General features: G+C 46.3%; 1 protein-coding gene across 4 annotated transcripts in view; it reads right to left on the bottom strand.

Annotated features, from left to right (window-relative positions):
- Window positions 1-14,161, bottom strand: part of NT5C2 (5'-nucleotidase, cytosolic II) — a 60,829-nt gene extending 46,668 nt beyond the window's left edge. For 2 of the 4 annotated variants that reach the window (XM_069019927.1, XM_069019923.1), the window contains exon 1: window positions 14,085-14,161. The gene's annotated coding sequence lies outside the window, so the exon portion shown is untranslated. Of the gene's footprint in view, window positions 1-6,385; window positions 6,478-14,084 lie in introns of those variants that run through there. The other 2 variants (XM_069019924.1, XM_069019928.1) reach the window with 2 other exon arrangements.
- Window positions 14,162-19,605: the final 5,444 nt, after the last annotated feature.

Genomic DNA, 19,605 nt, shown 5'->3' on the forward strand with positions numbered 1-19,605 from the left:
CATGCCTCCTATCCTCTGGGATGGACAGTGGAAAGCGGCCAGGATTGTGTCATCCCCCTCAATGGCACCTCCCAGTGCCTGTGTGGTGAGCAGGGGCTGGGCAGGCTCCTGGCCTCACCAGAAGTGCTGTTCTCATACCTGCAATCCCAAAGCACTTCACCAACTCCCTTTCACATAACACATTTACGGGCAGCAGAAGTGCTGTCCCCATTTTGCCAGCTAAGGATAGCAAGGCACAGAGAAGTTAATAACACAGAGCAAGTGGGAATCAAATGCAGAAGCACTAATTCCTCAGTCCCTGTGCTAAAAGTCAGTCTGAGTTCCTAGCGCTGTCAGGATGAATCGGAGATACACTGCATGTTCCTAGCACAGTATACTTTTACGCAAATTCAAATTTCAATACTCAGCATCAACTGGCAGACACAGAGAGGTCAGCCTGTACTTCTGTGAGACAGAAGCCACAGAGCAGCAGCTTCTGATAGGCTCAGACACAGGGATTGCATGGATGCCAAATGACGCTCTGATTTTATTCTGACTTGCAGCCCAACACACTACCTCCATAAGTTCACATAGCTCCTTCCCTCTCCCCCACAGCCCTGGGATGACAATTCAAACTACTCTTGTCTTTTACTGTCAGCACTTCTGCTTGATGGCCAAAAGCAAACTGTTTCCAAAAGGTGTTTTTAATTAGTGATGCTTTTGGAAAATTACTCTGTCCATGACTTGAGAGATAAGCAGTGATGCTTGTAAATGACCTAAACCAGAAATCTGACTCTTTTTTTCCCCCTCTTTCTGCCTAAAGTTAAGTTCTTCAGTTGAAGATCTTCAACTTCTGTGTGGCTGCCTCTCTGACAGCAAGGTTTCACATTCATGATGGGAGGAAGGGCAAAACACATTCTTCACATTAGAATAGTAAACTACTTCCAAGAGACACTTGAAAGTGTACTCTCACCTCATGGTAATTGAGGTTGGCTTTAAGCAGGATAATTCTGTATACTGATTACAGGGTATTAAAGAGGTAGAGAGCTGCTGTTAAGAACCTGTTAAGGTTAACCACAGACATGTAGTGAGCTTGCAGGTGCCACTTGTGGTGTCCAAAGATCCACTGGATTACATTAGATTGGTAACACTCTCCTTGCTCCATGGATAATACTAACCGTCCTAGCTTCAAGCTTGCAATCTCTGACACTGGCTCTGACTCTTCTGACAGGAAGGGGGTAGCAGTTACTCTCGGACACCATCACAGTGCTTACATCATGAAGCTGCTTTTTCCAAGAGCGTGCTTCTAGTGAAATTGGTAAAGCATTCCCAGTCACACGTTCATTTGACTATGGTCTAACTGACAGACGATGGTAACTCATGGGCTATTTCTGAATAGGTAAGATATAAGAAAGGAGAATTCTACTCATGCCATTTATTACGGGATTTGATCTAATTTCAGGCTGAATTTATCTGTCTTAAAGCCAGATGCTAAAGTAATGTCTAGGTATCAAATACGTTGTAAAATGAATTTAACAAAACCCTGCTTATTTTACATGGATTTTTTAATCAGACTATTTCTTCTAACAACCATACCCACAGAGTGGCTGTGCAGTCCCTAGAGCTCCAGCAATACTCCAGGACCCAAATGCATTAGACGCATTAAAACCCACAAATGTATAAATTTGGAGTTTCTTCATGTGTCCATCCATTTCTATCCAAGGACTTCTATTCTTTCAGGAATTCCAAGAAGCACTAGTTCATTAATATATATTACGTATTATTTAATTATCATAAATTTTATGGCTGGTTAGAACAGAATCTGGAAAACAATGAACTCTGCAGTGCAGCTCTGTGAGGAGCAAACCTCAAATCTGACCCTTTCTAAGCACCATGAGACCACCCATTCTCCTCATCTATCTGCAAATGAGTTTAATGCCTTGAAACATGAACTCGATTCTCCAGTGAGCTAATAAGCATATTTTCTACATTCCATATAGCTCATGCTTCTCACTGTCTCTTCCAGAACTACCATTTTAGTTATTTCCAATTTACTGCTTCTTACGGAAAGTTTGTTTGGGGTAATGCTATTCCTCCACTTCTCTAACTCCATTTTCCCAGCACTAGGAAAAAGGGAGGAGGACCATACTTAAGGAATGTGAGACTTGATCCAGAAGCACAAGAGCTATGCCACAGAGAAGAATTAGCCAACATGAGCTCTCAAAGAAATGCTGCAACTGCAGGTCAAATATGATCCTTGGATGTACAAGACTACCAAGCAGGACTCCATGTCTCTCTCTGTCACTGACACAAACTCTGCTGGAAAACTGTCTTCAGCCAGCTGTCCCCATTCAGAATGACACTGATTATACTGAGAAAGGAAAAATGCTATGAGATAGAGTAAGGCTGGAGTGGAAGGCTGCCAGTGTGCAGAGAGTAGCTCTGCAGGTGATTTGAAAATGGTCTTGAAGCATTTGCACACAGGCAAGCAGCCTGACCTGTGGAGGGCTCTCAGTCTAGCAATGACAGAACAAGCCCCGTGACGGGAAGTTAAATAAATCAACCAACACAAAAAATATTAACAGAGAGGACAGTTAATTACAAAACAACAAATTTCTGAAATACTTTTTCCATCATCAGAGGTCTCTAAATAAAGTGTGTGGGTGTTTCAATCAGCCTTTTTTTCACAGAGTCAAGAATTAATGCAGAAAAGTCAAATGGTCTGAGCTATACAGCAAAACTGAGTATCATGCCTCAGGTGACTCTTCCTCACCTTACACCCCAGTGTCTCAGTGGATATGAGGCTGAGACACAACCATATTCAAAAGAAACCTCCAGACAGTGGTTTCACAGGGACAGAAGGTGAATGGATAAACAAAAGCTCTTCTGAGCCAACACCAACATAAACTGTGCACCCTGGTCACCCTGGGAAACTCACTTCCCTGGGAAAAGGCCTTCAGCAGCCTGCGGCAGCCTCTGCCACAGAGGTTTCCAAACTGTTCTCCAACTGAGCGCCTGCCAAAGGCAAGCATGGACCTGGCTGTGAAGATATTCTCACTGCCTTTTGTTTCCAGCTGTTAAATTCCAGTAAGAAACACATAACATAATTCAAATACTTTACTCACATTGTTTTTCCTGTAAGCAATTGTTCTAGTTGCCCAGAGTCTTGAAAGATTAAAAACTAGAGATGAATTTGACCCATTTGCTGTAATACAGTCCACTCTATAGAAATTATTTATAGTCTATTTATTAAAAAATATTTATCAGAGTTCTTGTAGATTTGCTTTAGCTGAAAATTGGGCGGTTTGTTTGATGCCAATGCCCACCACAGCAGGAACTCAATGTTTGAATGACACCTGCAAATATTATCTTTGCTACACAGATGAAGCCTGACAGCATGCCAGCCAAGCTGCAGGTTAGCATAAAGATCACAAAAGGCAGAAATGTCAGCATGGAAGTGAACACACTGAGTTCTGCAAATCAGAAATGAAAGTCAAGATAATTTTTTTTATTCTAACTTTTTTTTTTAACATCAGAACAATGTGCTGGCAAGAAGAGACAAATGTAATCCCTGGTACTCAGCAGACAGAGCACTGCTCCCCATTCTCAAGGGAGACTGCCAGTTTCTCTTCCCTTCAGGTTGTCACCCCTAAGTAGCACCACTGATGTTCAAGCCTGTTTTCGGGTCTATTCCCAACTCAGGACAGCTGAACACCATGTGAGTCACAGATCCCGAAGGGAAGAACAAGATGAGATGTGCCATCCCCAGAGAGAGAACTGGGAAGCCATCCTGCCACATACCAATTTCAAACCGAGGAGCAACTGCCACTCTAACCTGCTATTAAGGATTATACAACAGTAGCTCTTTTGGCAGCAGATCAGGGTGTTTCAAAACAATGATGCTTTTCATTAGATTCCACTGTGTTTCGGGAAGCAAATGCAGACATAACAGGCCTTTCCAGAAGTGTGGTAGCAACTGACAAAGTATTTGAGATGCACAGCTGGGCTCAGTGGCACAGTCATTCTGAGAGCATGAAACCAGGACAGCTTGGATAATGCAAACAGCCAAAAGTTCACTTTATCTTCTGAACACGGAAGGTGAGGGAAGACATTTTAATTGTCTTTCCTTACTGACTGAGCTTACTGGTAAAAAAAAACCCTCTTGCCTCTGAAGATCACATCCCTGCTTCATTAATATTTTATACGAAAAGCAAAGATACTGAAACTTCATTCTAGCTTTTTTTTAGTCTTTATAAAGAAGAAGGATGATTTTTTTAGAGACACTTGAACCCTCTTCCCTGCAGGATGGGCCCTCTCTACACATTTATGGGCTACACAAACAGATGTGACAGCAGAATCAGCATCTGAACCATCTCTGCAGGCTGGAAACATGAACTCACGTCTCCCTCCAGCCTCAGCAGAAAGCATTCCCTGCTCAGCCCCAGTGAGGAGAGCCAACTGGCTGGTCAGCCTGAGTCCCAGGGCTCTAGACACAACACTCGCCAAGGGACATGCTGCTGAGTAAAGAACTGGGGAACACTGGTTCCTCCTCCATTAAAAAAAAGGGATTGAAAATAAACACTGAGATCAACAGCTGAAAACAATCTAATAATTCTGAGAACTGTTCTTCAAAACCAGTGAGAACTTTCTTTCCCTGCTAAGAGTTTTCTTTTTCAGTGCCATTCCCTTCTCCTCCCAGCTTCTTTAAGGAAAAAGCTTATCAAATGCTCATATACTAACTTGGTCTCTCTTGTTTTTGACAACTTACAATAAGAGACAGATCTTTGACAAATAAACCCACCTTTCAAAAAACCAGATGACTGTGGAACTATGCCAGACATAGACTAATACTCAGCAAAGCCAGGCACTTCATACACAGAACTCAGCCAATTTTCAACTTGGTATTTGTTCACAAAACCTAAACCAAAATAATGAAACTCCTCAGCTGTAAAGGGCGCAGTGAAAATAAATACAGAAATCATTTAGTGAGGAGGATCCTGACTCTCTGCTATCCTAACATACAGGGCTCCAGACACATACTGGCCTAACACAGATTTCATGGGCTTCCTGCTTTCATCCATAATAATGGTTACCCATCTCCCTTCCAAGAAGCCCTCCCGGAGACTTGATCCAGCCTTTCAGGTGAGAACACCCTGCATGCAGGCTCAGCTCATCAAAATCGACCCTGGGCTGGCTCTCATACCCTCCTGAAGTGCTCATAAAGGCCAGAGGTACAACTTCTTCCTGCTCAGTGTTCCTCCTAATCAGGACCTACAGGTACCCCCTCCCCTGAGACACACAGAAGTCCTCTTTCTCCCCAAATCAGAAGCTGCCAGGTACCTAGCAATCATCATGAATATCACAAAGGCATGTACCCAAAACCCTTCCTGCACTCTGTTCTCAGCAGGCAGCGGCTCCCTGCCAACATGAAACAAGCCACACAGACCTACCAACCGAGCAAGCACAAAGATGGAAAATCAGGGAACGTGAAGACTGTACGTGTTTTGAAGTGCTCTTACAGTGTGAAGTTCCCCCCCCAACCCTTCCCCCATAAGGAGCACAATTCATTACTTTTCTGACCTGTTTTTTTAATCAGAAGCAAATATAGTAATTATAGTCTGTCTGATTACAGATGAAATTACAAATCTGTCCTAAGGGCACAATAGTGTCCCCACCTAGATGTTATCAGCCCCCAAATCTCATTTAATCTTGACAGATGTGTAGTACAGCGGCACCACTACAGGAAACTCTACAAGTAAATTAATTTTACAAATACTTGCTTTGCAGTATACCCAAGATCTTCCAAAAGACTGCTAACTTGTACAGCTTTTGTTAGGCATCCTGTGTGACTAAATTAATCAGTAAAATAACCGAACATCTACAATTACTTTGAGCTCTTACTGGGCTTCTGGCTTCTCTTTGATAACCTAACTGTCTCAGCTTTATCAAGTGATTCCAAAGACCTACATTAAACTGTTTTCCAACTGAATCAACCTCTTTTCTTTGGAAACTTCTGACTATCTTGCCCAAGCAAAACACAACCCACTAAGTTAATTTGGGGAAAACAGTCACCTTTCCACAGGCCCTTCAGTTCTCTAGGTTTTAATGTTAAATCAGTCCTGCTGACACAGGAGACTGTTCCCTGGCAGGAGCAGAGGAGGACACAGAGTGTTGTCTCTGCATTTGTCTCAGCATAAGCAGTTCTCATAAGGAACACAATGAAGTGGCAGATCTACTTCATCAGCTGCAAACTGGGAGAAACCTGCCAGCCTGAAGGGTGAGAGAACGTTAACAACTAAGAAGGCATCATCGGCACATCCCTGTTATCCCAAAACCTGAGATGAGAGTTTCCAACACTGAACCTTCCCTCTGGCCAGGACTTCTCTCTTCAGGGAACCTCAAGTACCTTGTCGACGTAGACTTGAAGATGCATTCAACAGCAGTCTCGTCCTGCTGCAGATGAGCAAACAGCTTGGATCCTCTGGGTTCTGAGATGCCTTTAAAAACACCTGTCCCTAGCAGAGCAATATGATAGCCCTGCTTCACCCAGGACTTCTTTTTCAGTGTGTTACCTGACTTACTGCAACCACTAAAAAAAAGAGCTGACCACACACCCAGCCAGCACAAAGCCTCCTGGGCAGCCACAGAAATGCCTCCTCCTAATTGCTTTCAAATCAGCAACTGAAAAACTCCCAGCCTTGCTTTGAGTGTCACAACATGAGAACACAGCTCTCTGCATGTTCTAACCTTTCCAATATTTGTTCCTGACCCCACCAGCACACATCGATTTATGAGGACTCACAGTGCGTTTTATTACTGTCTTTGTTAATATCTACTCTCTACATGTCTATGAAGAAAAATGAGTGGTAGATGAGTAAAACACTGTTAGTTTTTCATCATCTGTTCCCTCCTGATTGCTCAAGTTTAGCAAGCAGTTTTTTGGCCTTGGCTCATAAAACTGCCAGTGCAATATTGAAAGAGAAGTTAAAACACATATAAAACAAGAGGTTAAGAACCTACCTAATCTCTTATCATATGAAAAAAAAAAAAAAAAGGAAAGGTTAGATTGCAGATGTGGTTTTAACTAGCTCTTAGAAAGACTACAGCATTATTTTGATCAGAAGTGAAAAGGTCCCGAAATTACTGAAGGCTATAGATGAACACTCCATCTCAGATGACAGCAACTAAAACTCTTCCCAATTTGTATAAATTTGCTCAAGAAGTATCACATACATCTGCTGATGATTCCAGGAATTACATTTTTAACATACTTATTCTCTATAAAATCATTCTATTTCAACACCACTGTAAGGAACATTCTAATAAACAACAGAACATGTGCAAGACATTCTGCTCAGGATATCTGTATCTGCAGTCACCAAGTGGTTAAGGGTACAGGCAAGTTAATGCCTTCTAGAGGCTAAATTCACATAACATAAAAAGATTTAGCAGAAGATCATCTGGTATACCAGTCACTGCTTAGGAGAGACACTTTTGGGAAGAGCAAGCATATTCAGGTAGAGAAGATGGGGTTTGTCTCTACTTACCTGAATCACTTAGAGCTCTAGGCAAAAACACTCATCTTTTTTCTCTAGCAGAGCTCTACCCAGCCCTGTCTGCTGAAGTCTTGCTTTTAATTACAAGTGGAACACACTGGTCTGCTGACCACTTCTTCCTTCAGAGAGACTTGGTTCACATGTTTGTACTTTCCTTTAGGTTATGCTTTGTATTCCTTTTTTTTCTTTTAACAAAGGTAAGCAATGGGGAAATGCAGCATCCCCAAACACTGAAAGACTCAGAACAGGCTGTCTTGCTGACCTGCCCTTAAACATCACTGGTGCACCGACTGATGCGGGCGGTATGAAGCGGAAAATGAAATTTGACTCCTGCCTCAGTTTCCAGACAGCAGAACTAACAGATGATTTACCAGTCTGGCTTTCTTCTATGCTAAATTCCTCTTTCCAGCTTCACTCCACCACTGGTATTCAATGATGAGAAAGCTACAGGAACTGAACTGGAAGAGCAGTTTCCAGGGTCAGTCTCAAGTTAACTGATGCTCAGAACACCTGCAATTACATTCAACTGATCAGTTTTTTTCTTTAGGGAATGAACTCATCCTGACCTAAAAGAACACACTGAGAACAGCACTATAAAAGTGGAACTCAACAAGCAATGAAAAAGAAACAACTATGCAGCTATTATGGGCATCTGTTCTTAAAAACTCTCAGGGAATACTGCATAGGGTGTCAGAAAGGACATGATTTAAGCAGGACACTTGGGACCAAATTTCACAGCCCTTTCCTGTGACTTCAAAGGCCACGTACATCTCTGCAAAATTTTGGAATGGATTTGCTTTGTAATATCCAAAAAGATCAGAGAGAAACATTTGAAATAAATTTGCCAACATGTTCAGCTATTCCTTTGAGGGGAAAAAAGAAGGTATCTTGGAGACAGAGAAAGCAAACAAAATCAACATTAAAAGATTATTTATTTTTAATTGCAACTGTTCTATTTACTGACTTCCAAAATTACCTATGCTGCCTGCCCTTTACTAGCACTTATTCTTAGATGTTATTATTGGTAATTGCCGTGTTATGATTACAAAGCTCTGGCACAAACCTCAGGACCTCTTTGGGTTTCTGAGAGCAGAATATTCACATGCTCTTCTCTGACCTCATGTTCCTAATTATTCACTGTGCATGCCTATATGTAACTCACCACCAACTGAATCAACCCAAACACCAACTGATTTCAGCTAGTCTAGATAACTCTGGGCACTTTATGCTAAACCATCTTCAGTCTTTTGAATTCACCTTCCTTTCCAGGTTACTTTACAAGCTGACTAGAAAGTTTCTCTTGTTATACACCACAGCCAGACACACTGCATTTGATGCAAATACCAAGAGGAGCACAGTCCAAGCAGTAAAGTATGAGCTGATTCCCATCCACAGCTAACGCTCTCCAAAGGAGATAAGGAATACTGATTCCAGCAGCAAACACTGCCTGAACAGCTAAATGCTTCCTCCTGAACCCAGTGGACATGGCTGGGATGCAGCTGTTCCTACCACAGCAGTGTAGGCAGCAGCTGCTGCCAGGGAAAAGGCAGCAGCTCTCACAAGAGGGACGACCCACTCAGAAGGTCTCACACTCCAGATCTGGCCACCACAACTGCCAAAACTGAACCACCCTGGCTGGAAAAAACTTTGGGGAAGTGTACTTTCCTGGAAGGTTCAGTGAGAAGTTGCTTCCTGAAAATCTAGCAGAGAATGTATCTTAAGTGTTTTATCTATTATACCAATGTTAACAGGGAGAACTACAAGGCCTGGGTCAAAGCCAGCTAATCCAAAGGCCTGCTCTTAAATAAACAGTGGAAAACCACTCTACTTCAGAGCCTCCTGCAGAAATACATACAGGAAATTTCTGTTTTACCCCTTCCTCTGAACCAACTGTGCCAAGCAAGATTCAATGTAAGCACATAAGCAAAATAGCAAGTCTTTAAAAATATCTGAAACGCAGCTGGGAGATGTGAATACTCTATAACTAAATTAAGCTAAGTTTAGACCACATAATGACTTCAAGGAGGTTTTGTTTTTAAATAAATCACTTGTGGTGAAAAGAGCCGGAATGGTAGTTATAGAGACCACAACCGCCTTCTTATCTACAGGCTGGCTACAACACGAGCTGCACTGGAGTACACTCTTCCCATACATCTGTTTCTACTAACTTCAATAACTTTGGAGCCACCTTCCAATCTCCGAAGGATCACATCTCCTTGGACCTCTCTTTCTTCTTCCATCCACCTATAGAAGCTCTGCCCACACATCCTTCAATTTCAAAAGAGAAACCAATAGGTTTCAGTCCCAGCATCATTTCTATAGGTGTCTCATTATCGTGGCTCCTGCTTTCCACATCTGATGGGCTCACACCTTTGCAGAATTTAAGTCAGTTTGAGCTGGTATGATGCACAGGGTAAGAACCCACTTGTTTTCTTCCTTAGGTGTTAAGAGAAGCATGCAGATGATCACAGTGGGCTCTCCAACCTCCCCAGTTTAGTCAGAATGTTATCTCTAGTGAAACCACCAAAAAAGGGCTGACTGTGCTGGTAAGTCCCACAGCAGGTATTTCATGCCCAGAGGATGATAAGTTAAGGTCACAGCAAGCCACAAGTTTAACCTCTACCATGCTGTACCAGACTTGAAAAAGTGACAGGACTAAGAGTTCTGGCACACAGCCACTCACTGCTCCTATGCCTGGGGACCCAACTGGCCAGGAAATAAGAGCAAATCTGCTTTTGACTTTATAGTATGGTGCACACACTGTTACATTCAGGTAATAGTAAAGATTCAACACAGACTGCTGTGGGTTTTTTAGGTTGAATTACTCAGGCTCCCTCCTTGATCTCATACTACCATGTAAAAATGTATTTCTCCTAATATTGCTTCATACAGGCAGGTCTCCCCAGCACCTTTTTAGCCCTGCAAACACATGCATGAGACTTAGCAACCACATTTATGTAGGCAGGTTTAGATTATCAACTGCTTACAGTGGCTACCTTCAAAACCTATGCAAATTTTTCCAGATGTTGCTTAAGGTTTATTTACCATACATAAAGTTCTATTTATTGTATATGCTGGATTCTCTCTGCAGTTGTGTTAAAGAAGCCAATTCATCAGTATCTACATGATCTCTGTGTAGAGTGCACAGTTCCAGGTTTTAGGAACCATTCCAGTTAACAAGTCATAATGACTTAAAAGCAAAATACAGCTCATTGCTACAAGCATCATAATCATGACACAGAGCAATTTCTTTAATAGCACAAAACAGACATTTTAAAATAGGAAATATTTGTATCATGTGCTCTTCGAAGATACTCATAAAGAGTAAGATTCAGCACAGAATAGCCAAGTCTTGAACACTCGGATTGTGGCCACTTCAAATAACATTTCAAATTATATTTGTGCTGCTGACAATAAATAAATAAAATTTTATAAGTAGATGCAGTACAGACAACAAGTAAGGAATTCCCATGCACTGGCTTGGAAACATCTCATCCCAAATACATCCCAAAGAGCCAGGCAAGGCTCCCACCTCCCACTCCCAGGCACATTCTGTTCAGTTTTCTCTCCTATTACTCTCACTGCTAAAGAAGCCACAGCTGTTTTCTGTCAGGACACCCAGTGTTTGTGGGCCACCCTGAGGCAGTGACCTGGTGCAGAGTGAGCTCATCCCAAGGCACATCACTCAGGTTGTGCCCTGCTGTACAGCGCTGTCCTCAGTTTCCCTTGGTAGAGCTAGACTGCCCTGCTCTCTTCATGGCTTTACACTGGATGGCATGTGAGTATTTCTTATCTGAGGCCATTAGTTACTGAGGTGTTCTTCTAAAGGAGCAAAGACAAGGCACAAGCCTGCAGAACAGCGAGCCAGTTCCTATGACAACTTTCCACTGCAGCCTGGCTGGAGACCATTAATCCACTTTCCCCAGGCCAAGCAGCTTCTCCGTGGTAACGCTTCTTTGTGTAGGATTGTCACCAGTGCCCAAGCAATGGCAAATTCCATAGTACTGAACCACCCAGACTCCCCAGCACTTCCTAATTTAAAATTCCTGCAAAATGATGGGTTCACTGAGTGCAACTGCATGACCCCACTTCTGTCTCTTGCTCAAGATTTTCAGGGAAAGAGCTGTGGTCAGCCCTTCTTCCTGCACTTCCTTGCAAGTCAGTATCTACTATTCCTGCAGGATTCAAAGGTTGCAGACCCTCTCAGCTTGTCCTGGAGCACCAGACCTGCTCTGCAGCTGGCCTGCGCCATCCCCAGATAACAGCTCATGCTGCAACAGCTCACCCACCCACCTATCACTTTTCAACAAGCATTATTTTATTAAGCTGAACTGCAAGTAAGAGTTATGATGTGATTAAATAAAAAGATCTGCTTTTTCAATAGGCATCACTTAAACACCGTATTCTAATAGTTTGCATCCCTTCTACTTCCAATGCAAAAATAATATACTTGTATATTTCTGAAGGAAATAAAACACTCCTTCCAGTGTTCCCCCAAAAAGCACAATCCCACAATGTTTACCAGTAAACATCACACTAAGCTTTCTGTTTAAAAAAACCCAAACATTCCCCTGAAAGTTAAAAAAAGTCTAGGATAAATATTTCTAGTGATTTTTAAGACGGGTCTATTAGCTTTCTCTTCAAGTTATATTAGGAATCAAACATGACAAGGAGTGACAGTTCCAGAGGGGTATTATTATCATCATCATTATGATGATTAAAAATTGCCTACAAACTGGAAATTTGCCTGGGAAAGTTTCAGCCTGCATCTGATTTTCGCTAGCATATATCCCAGAATCATCATCATATAACACTAATGCTACCAGTGCAAATATACTAACAGGCTGCTAATTTCAAACCTCAGCTGAAAACATCTCTCCCATTCTTACAGCTTTTCTCCCCACTTCTCTCTGCAATTGTACTTAATTCAATGGAGCATTCTAAATGCAGTTCGGTGGTGCATTTTGCCATACAATTTGTTTGAATGACGCTGTACAGAGTAAAGGTTGTATTGTGCTATATAATGAAACCACGTCTATGCTTGAACAAACCCCAACTGCTGTTAATCAAACCAGCAGGTTCCTGAACGATCTTTTGGACTCCGGACTAATGGCAATAGATTATTTTAAATAGCAGTTCCACTCTAAAATATGTTTAGGTTGACACGGGCTGACAGGGACAGTGACAGACTTCCTGAGCTAAGCTGATCGGTTTGCATGTAAAACACCCGGGTTTTTGCTCAGTGCTGGAACTGCAAATTCAGCACTTGAACTGAAGATCAAAATGCAGTTTTGAGTTTTGTTTCTGGTTTTCAGTGAAACCATGTGGTACCTGAAAGGACCTAAAAATCCTCGTATTTTCACTTTAATCACTAGTGACAAATGAGTATTTGTATCAATACATTTCAGTTGGTGACAATGTTATTATAAACTCACAGGGAGACATTTCTAAGTGACTACTTAGAGAGCATTTTGCAATCTTTGATGTTCAAACAATAAATCTTACAGGGCTAAAAAAAAGTATTTTAGAACATGAGTGATTATGGCTTGGGAGGAATGTTCTCAAGACCACGTCAAAGACGAGCCTTAGCATCCAGCTTGGCAGCCTTTAGAAACACTAGCAAGGGAATAAACTTAATCTCAGTGGTTCCAGGAATTTTCAAAACTGCCTGTGCTACAAGAAGCAGTACTGTCGTACTAAGTCATCTGGTCTATCAGAGAACCAGTGTAGGTTTGTTTCCATCATACATTTTGCAACATTATTTTTGGCACGAAAGGAGGGATTAAAAAAAAAAAAAGAAGAAGAAGAAAAGCGTAAGCAAAATGCGAGCAAAGCAATCTTGCATTGGCTTGTTTTATTTATTTATTTACTTGGTGCCTCGCTGCGGGCTTTGGGTTATCAGCTCCAGCCTGACACAGCCGGACTGCCAAGAGCAACTCAAACGCAACGGAGCGGGAGCGGTGACAGCGAACCCCGGCCCCGACCCAAGGCTGCCCGGGACCGCGCTGTTCCCTCCGCGCCCAGGGACGGAGCATCGCCTCTCCCGGCCGGGCGGCGGCCGCCCCGGGGGAACCTGCGGGCGGGAAGGCGCCGCCGGGACCCTCCGGTCCACGTGGGGCGGAAGGAAAGCGGAAACGGAGGCACGGAGTGCCGGCCCCGGCCCTGCTCACACGCACCGTGCCGGGGGCTCGGGCGGCGGAGCGGGCACGGAATCGCCGCCCTGCTCCGGGCGGGGGCAGCTCGGGGGGCTGAGGCACGGCGGGGGCTGCCCTGCCCGGGGCGGGGCGGGACGGGGCAGCGGCGGCTGCCGGGGCAGGGCAGGGCAGGGCAGGGCAGGGCAGGGCAGGACAACGGCGGACGCTGCCCCCGGGGGTCTCCCCGCGCCGCCCCAGCTCCGGCCGCGGGCTCGGCACCCCCCCTCGCCGGAGCGCGCGCCCGAGGGAGGGGGCGCTGTCCCCCCCGCCACCCGCCCCAGCGGTCCCCGGCGCGCTCCCGCCCCGCTCGCGCACCCGCCCCGCGCGCGCTCCGCGCGCCCGCGGCCGCTCTCACCTCCCGCCGCGCTCGGGTGGAACTGCCCCGCACCAACTGCCGCAGCGCCCGCGCCGCCCGCACTGCGCAGGCGCCGCCCGCGCCCCGCCCCGCCCCGCCCGCCGGCAGGGAGCGCGGGCAGTGTGCGAGCCCCGCGCCGGGCGCACGGCCCGGGCCCAGGGAGCGTCGGCAAAGTGCGAGAGCGGCCGCTGCTGCAGGGGGCCCGGCGGCGGCCGCGAGGGTGATGGGGGGTCTGGAGCATTCCCCGTGTGAGGAAACACCGCGGGAGCTGGGCCTGTTCGGTCTGGAGAAGAGACGACCGAGAGGGGATGTCATTAATGCATATAAATGTGTCAAAGGCGGGTGCCAAGATGGTGCCAGTCTCTTTTCAGTGGTGCCCAGTGACAGAATGATGAGCAATGGCCATAAACTAAACCACAAGAAGTTCCACCTCAACATGAATCACAGAATCACAGAATCACAGAATGGGTCAGGCTGGAAGGGACCACAGTGGATTGTCTGGTCCAACCTCCCACTCAAGCAGAGTTATCCGAGAGGACATGGCACAGGATTGCGCTCAGATGGTTCTTGAACATCTCCAGTGAGGGAGACTCCACAGCCTCTCTGGACAATCTGTACCAGTGCGTGTTCATCCACACAGTACAGAAGCTTTTCCTCATGTTCAGGTGGAACTTCCCATGCATCAATTTCTGCCCTCTGCCTCTTGTCCGACTGCCCAACACCCCTGAGCAGAGGCTGGATCCATCATCTTGACACGCTCCCTTCTGATATTTATCCACGTTAATGAGATCCTGTCTCAGTTGCCTCTTCTCAAGGCTGAACAGGCCTCAGCCTTTCCTCATAAGAGATGCTCCAGACCTATGACCTCTGATGAGGAAAAGCATTATGCTGAGGGTGGCAGAGCACTGAATGGGCTGCCCAGGGAGGTTATGGAGTCTCCCTGCCTGAAGATATTCAAAACCCACCTGGACACATTCCTGTGTCACATGGTCGGGCGCCCCTGCCTTGTCAGAATCCAACCCTAACAATTCTGTGATTCAATGTGGCAGCTCACAGAACAGCTGCACAGCCCCTCCCCAATGGCTTCCTCCAGGGCCTGGCATCGCTCTGGACAAAATCTCTGGGGCTGCACCCCGAGCCCTGCACCTCCCTGGCCTGCCTGAGCTCCCACAGTTCTGTCAGTCAGCCTCAATGTTGCTGTGTGCCACATAATGCTCATTTTCAAAGTCTGTTACAAGGCTATTTTGTGGTAGTTTGCCATTGAATTGCAGTACCTTGAGCTAGGGGCTTAAGGAAGCACAGGCTTCCTTAGAAGACTGGTCAGTCTACTCTGGCAGCAGCTCCCCGTGCTGCACAATGTTCATTTATTTTTAAGCTCCACGACGGCTGAGGGAGACAGAGCTTTGGTTACAATGATGCGAGTAATCATTGATAATTTGGGGAGCACGTCTGCACCATGGGCTGGGACAAGGCTGGGGTCAGTGTGTGCCCCGTGTGCTGCCAGGAGGGTGGTGAGGAGGTCCCTGTGCAGCTGGGGGTGGTAGGGGGTGATGGCTGGGGGCTTGGGGGACAGTGACCACAGCAATGGGCAGAAGTGTCCTGCCTGCCCATCCCAGTCTACTGTGAGCAGAGACTGCATCCCTCACACCTCCAGACATGGCCATTAGGCTGGAGAGGCTGAGGGGATGATTGTGCAGAGCAGAAACTGCCCTATGGTGGCCCCCAGTTGTGCCATGCTGGGTCAGCACCGCCACAAAAAGTGCAGGGCAAAACAAGCATCCCCAGCAAAACAAGCCTCCTTTTTCTGTCTGTTTTTTCCTGACCACGTAGGCCTGGAAAAGGCCTCAGAGAGGGGTTCTGGCTACCTCAGGTTGATCCCTGCCAGCGACAAGGGTGATGGCAGCCATCCATCTACCCCACCTCATCCAGGCCCATGCTGCTGTGCCAAGCCACCAGCACATTCGGTCTCCTTTCCCATGCCTCAGTGGTGGCCAGAGGCTGGGAATGTCTCCCTCACTCTGGCAGCAGCTCTCCTGTCCCCATTGCCATGATGCTTCCTTTATCTGCCCAAGGATTCCCTCAGCTTTTCCTATTACCCTCTACTCTGTTCCAGGTGATAAGGCTCTGCCACCACCCTCTGGCACAGGGACACGCAGCTGGGCAGGGTTTTGCTGACTCAGCCATGCTTGGCCCATTGGTACCTCTCCAGGCTCTGTCAGCCTTGCTCCATGCCTTTCCAAGGGGACACACCCAATGGCACCAGAACCATTAGTTCAGGCTGTAGCAAAGCCCGTTTTCAGTGCCAAGCCTGTGGTGGGGAGGCATTGCCTGCCAGGGAAGCTCAGCCTGCACTTCCCACTGCCCTGGGACATCTCACAGGACCTGCACAGGGTACCCAAGCAAGAGTTTTCACTTGGAGATGCAGCCATCTGTATTTGTTATTTCCATGCATCCTCGTGGAAGGGCCCCTCCTGAAATATCTGTCTGTGCATCTTTCCAACACATAACCCCAGAAGAGTCACTGAAGCCAACAAGGATGACTAAAAGTGTGAAATGGCTTTTCTGTAAAGGAAAATGTAATAGACAAAAACCTTTCAGCCTAGGAAAGAGGTGAAGTGGGGCAAGGCAGACATCTGCAAAATTCTGCACGGGGAGATGGGGAGAAACCATATCCCAGCTCTTCCATTGTGTCCCACAAGCCAGGGACACGGAATGAAATTAGCTGGCAGCCACTCTGAAACATGAAAAAAGATTATGTTTTTTCATAGAATGCACTTCAAACTGTGGATTACAGAGCACAATGGCATGCAGGACGTGAACTTGTACTGATTAGATAAGGGCCAGCAAACAGAGATGAGATATGACTGCTGTCTAGGGAGCCCCAGAGCTGCAGACAGACAGAACCAGAGAAGTTATACCAAAGAAGCATAAATCTCTCACTGTCAGAAACAAACTCCTGAGTTAGAGGGATCCAGTACAGCCAGTTTCCAATTTTTGGTAGTGTTTGTGTGCACGCAATTAAACACATCCGTGTTCCTTACGTGTATGTTTACCACTTGCATATGTTTTCTCCCTGACTTTGCTGCCCTTATCCAAAGAGCTCTCCCTCTTGCAGGGGGTCAGACCCACCTGTGCCACAGGAGATGTGGCAGCAGCCTCCTGGGAGACACTGGGATATGTCTTTTTCCCACTGCTGGCAAGCATTTCCCTCTCATGAAGCTGCTGTGGTGAGGCTGGGTGGTGAAACAGTTCTCCAGAGCATTAGTTTCATGGGCTGTGCTGGCCAGGAGGTGTGTGTCCCACTGCTGTGTGTGCACAGCTCAGAGTACAGCTTTTCCTTGTGACTCACAAGCCCAGGCAGACTGCAGCTTGGGAGGTAAGTTGTTTAATGAGCCTCATCAGCAGGCAGATGCTGATGTGGAGAGTATCACTGAGCTTTAAGGAGTCCTCCTGCTGTCTCACATACAAGGCTTGATTTTTGAAGTAACTAGGAGGTACAGAATGGTCCTGGGTAATTTAATCCCTAATACAACCCATCGTTGTTTCATTGGTGTACAGTTCTTAGCTATGGGACTGTTTCTTTTTGGGTTTCTGCTTGTTTTCTACCCTTATAAAATTCCCCCTGATGTCATGTGTCTCTATGTCTCAACAGTTACTCAAGTGTCAAGGTTTCCTGATGCTGAACACATCACAGGCACTGCCCTGCTTTTGGTTTGTGCCCACTTCCAGCTTGTCATCTCATTTCAGGTCTGACATGCCAGTGTTCAGTTTGTCTCCAGCCACAGAGTCACATCCTTGTTCTGCATGACAGCAGCAGCCACTCTAATTTAGTGACTCTGACCCCTTGTGCTCAATCAGCTACACAGTCCCAGCAGTCACAACAGCAACTGGCACAGGTCTCACCTGTTTCATGCAGCCTCCTCCTGGGTGTGTAGAAAGATGTCAGAACACCTCAACCCATTGGGAGGCAAAGGGATTTGATCCCAGGGTCTTTCCCATGGAAGTCAGCAGTCCCTTCAGGGTACCTTGTAGTTCACGTGCTGGAGGAGACTGTGACACTCCTAACCCAGTTGATAGGCTACATGTGTATGGCAGTGCTAAAACAGCACGACTGAGGAAGCCAGGGTAAGCTGAACCCCACTTTCCTGTGACAAAGAGAACCACAGAAGCCTCTATTATCAGGAATAAGCATCAGAACAAAGTCATCAAAGCAGTGCCACGCACATAACTAAGCAGAGCTGGAAACTTCTCCATTCTGTCATCAGTTACTCCCAATAGTAAACCCCTGACTTAGGCTATTGTAATGCAAAGTAGGAGATATTGAGGAAATGGTAAAACACACTTGTGTGTGAGGAATATGTGAAATACCTGGGGAAAAGAACAGACCAAGGAGAGGATTTCTGCCTTGGCTGTGTGAGCCAGGCAGCCCTGGCCAGGGCAAGGACAGCGGGCAGCCTCTCCTGTGGCAAGGCTCTCTGCCTGGGATGCTCTGCCATCAAAACGTGAGCTGCTCGGATGATCCAAGTGTGCGGCTCATGCTGCAGCTGCGCACTGAGCTACCTGCACTGAAGGCATTGCTCAACCACAGCAACAGATCTTTTGGAAGTCACAGCTCTCTCCAATGCCAGCCTGGGCTTGTTCGTCCTCCCTGCTCATTTGCTCATTTGCTGGAACTCCCTCATGCTGTCCTCCGGTCACCTGTGAGGACAAACAGATAAACAAAGTAGAGGAACTGGGCATCAGTGCAGAACTCTGTGGCACTGAGATGTACAGTAGGGGACAGGATCCAAATATTTGCTCATTTCACCGTGTTTCTCACACTTAGATCACAATTAAGTTGTTTTTCCATCTCATAGCTATATTTTGTGCAGCTGCTCCTAGAAATCAGACACTTCTCCCTGGTCTCTTGGCAGGTCCTGCACTGGGGTGCAGGCAGTGCGCTTGGCCTGGAGGTGGGGTGTGCATGTATCCCCCTTCCCATCAGTGATGCAGCCCTGGGTACTCCCAGCAAACCCTTGCCAGTGGGAAGGCCCTGCCTCCTTGCATGAATAGTAGAGAAACCGATGTGTTTCAGTTCCTGGAAAATAATCTGAAGGCAAAATCCTCCCTGTGTGTCACCTGTGGCACATCTGGACCGACCATTATCAGTCTTTGTCCTGGTCACCCCCTCTTCCAGGCATATCCCCAACTCTGCACCCCAGCAGCCCCCATCCCTATCCCACGGAGATCCCACACAGACATAGGCACCCTGGTCCTTATCAGAGAAGAGGGGCTGGAACCAACGCCCCCAGGACACCTTCAGCCCAGACAGAGATGCACAGCACAGCTTCCCTTGAGCATTGGAGTGGACATCTGGGGATACACCAGCAAGAGTGATTTGTGTGTGTGCACCTGTGTGTATGTCTGCCTTTTGTCTCTGGGTGTCTGCCTGACTCTCTCTCTCCACCTGCCCATTTCTGCCAGCTTCCTTCTTTCTCTCTTCCTTTCTGCCCCTCCTTGCCAGTGCATCTTTGTGTCTCTC

The sequence above is a fragment of the Aphelocoma coerulescens genome, chromosome 6, assembly GCF_041296385.1.
Source record: "Aphelocoma coerulescens isolate FSJ_1873_10779 chromosome 6, UR_Acoe_1.0, whole genome shotgun sequence".
Lineage (NCBI taxonomy): Eukaryota > Metazoa > Chordata > Aves > Passeriformes > Corvidae > Aphelocoma > Aphelocoma coerulescens.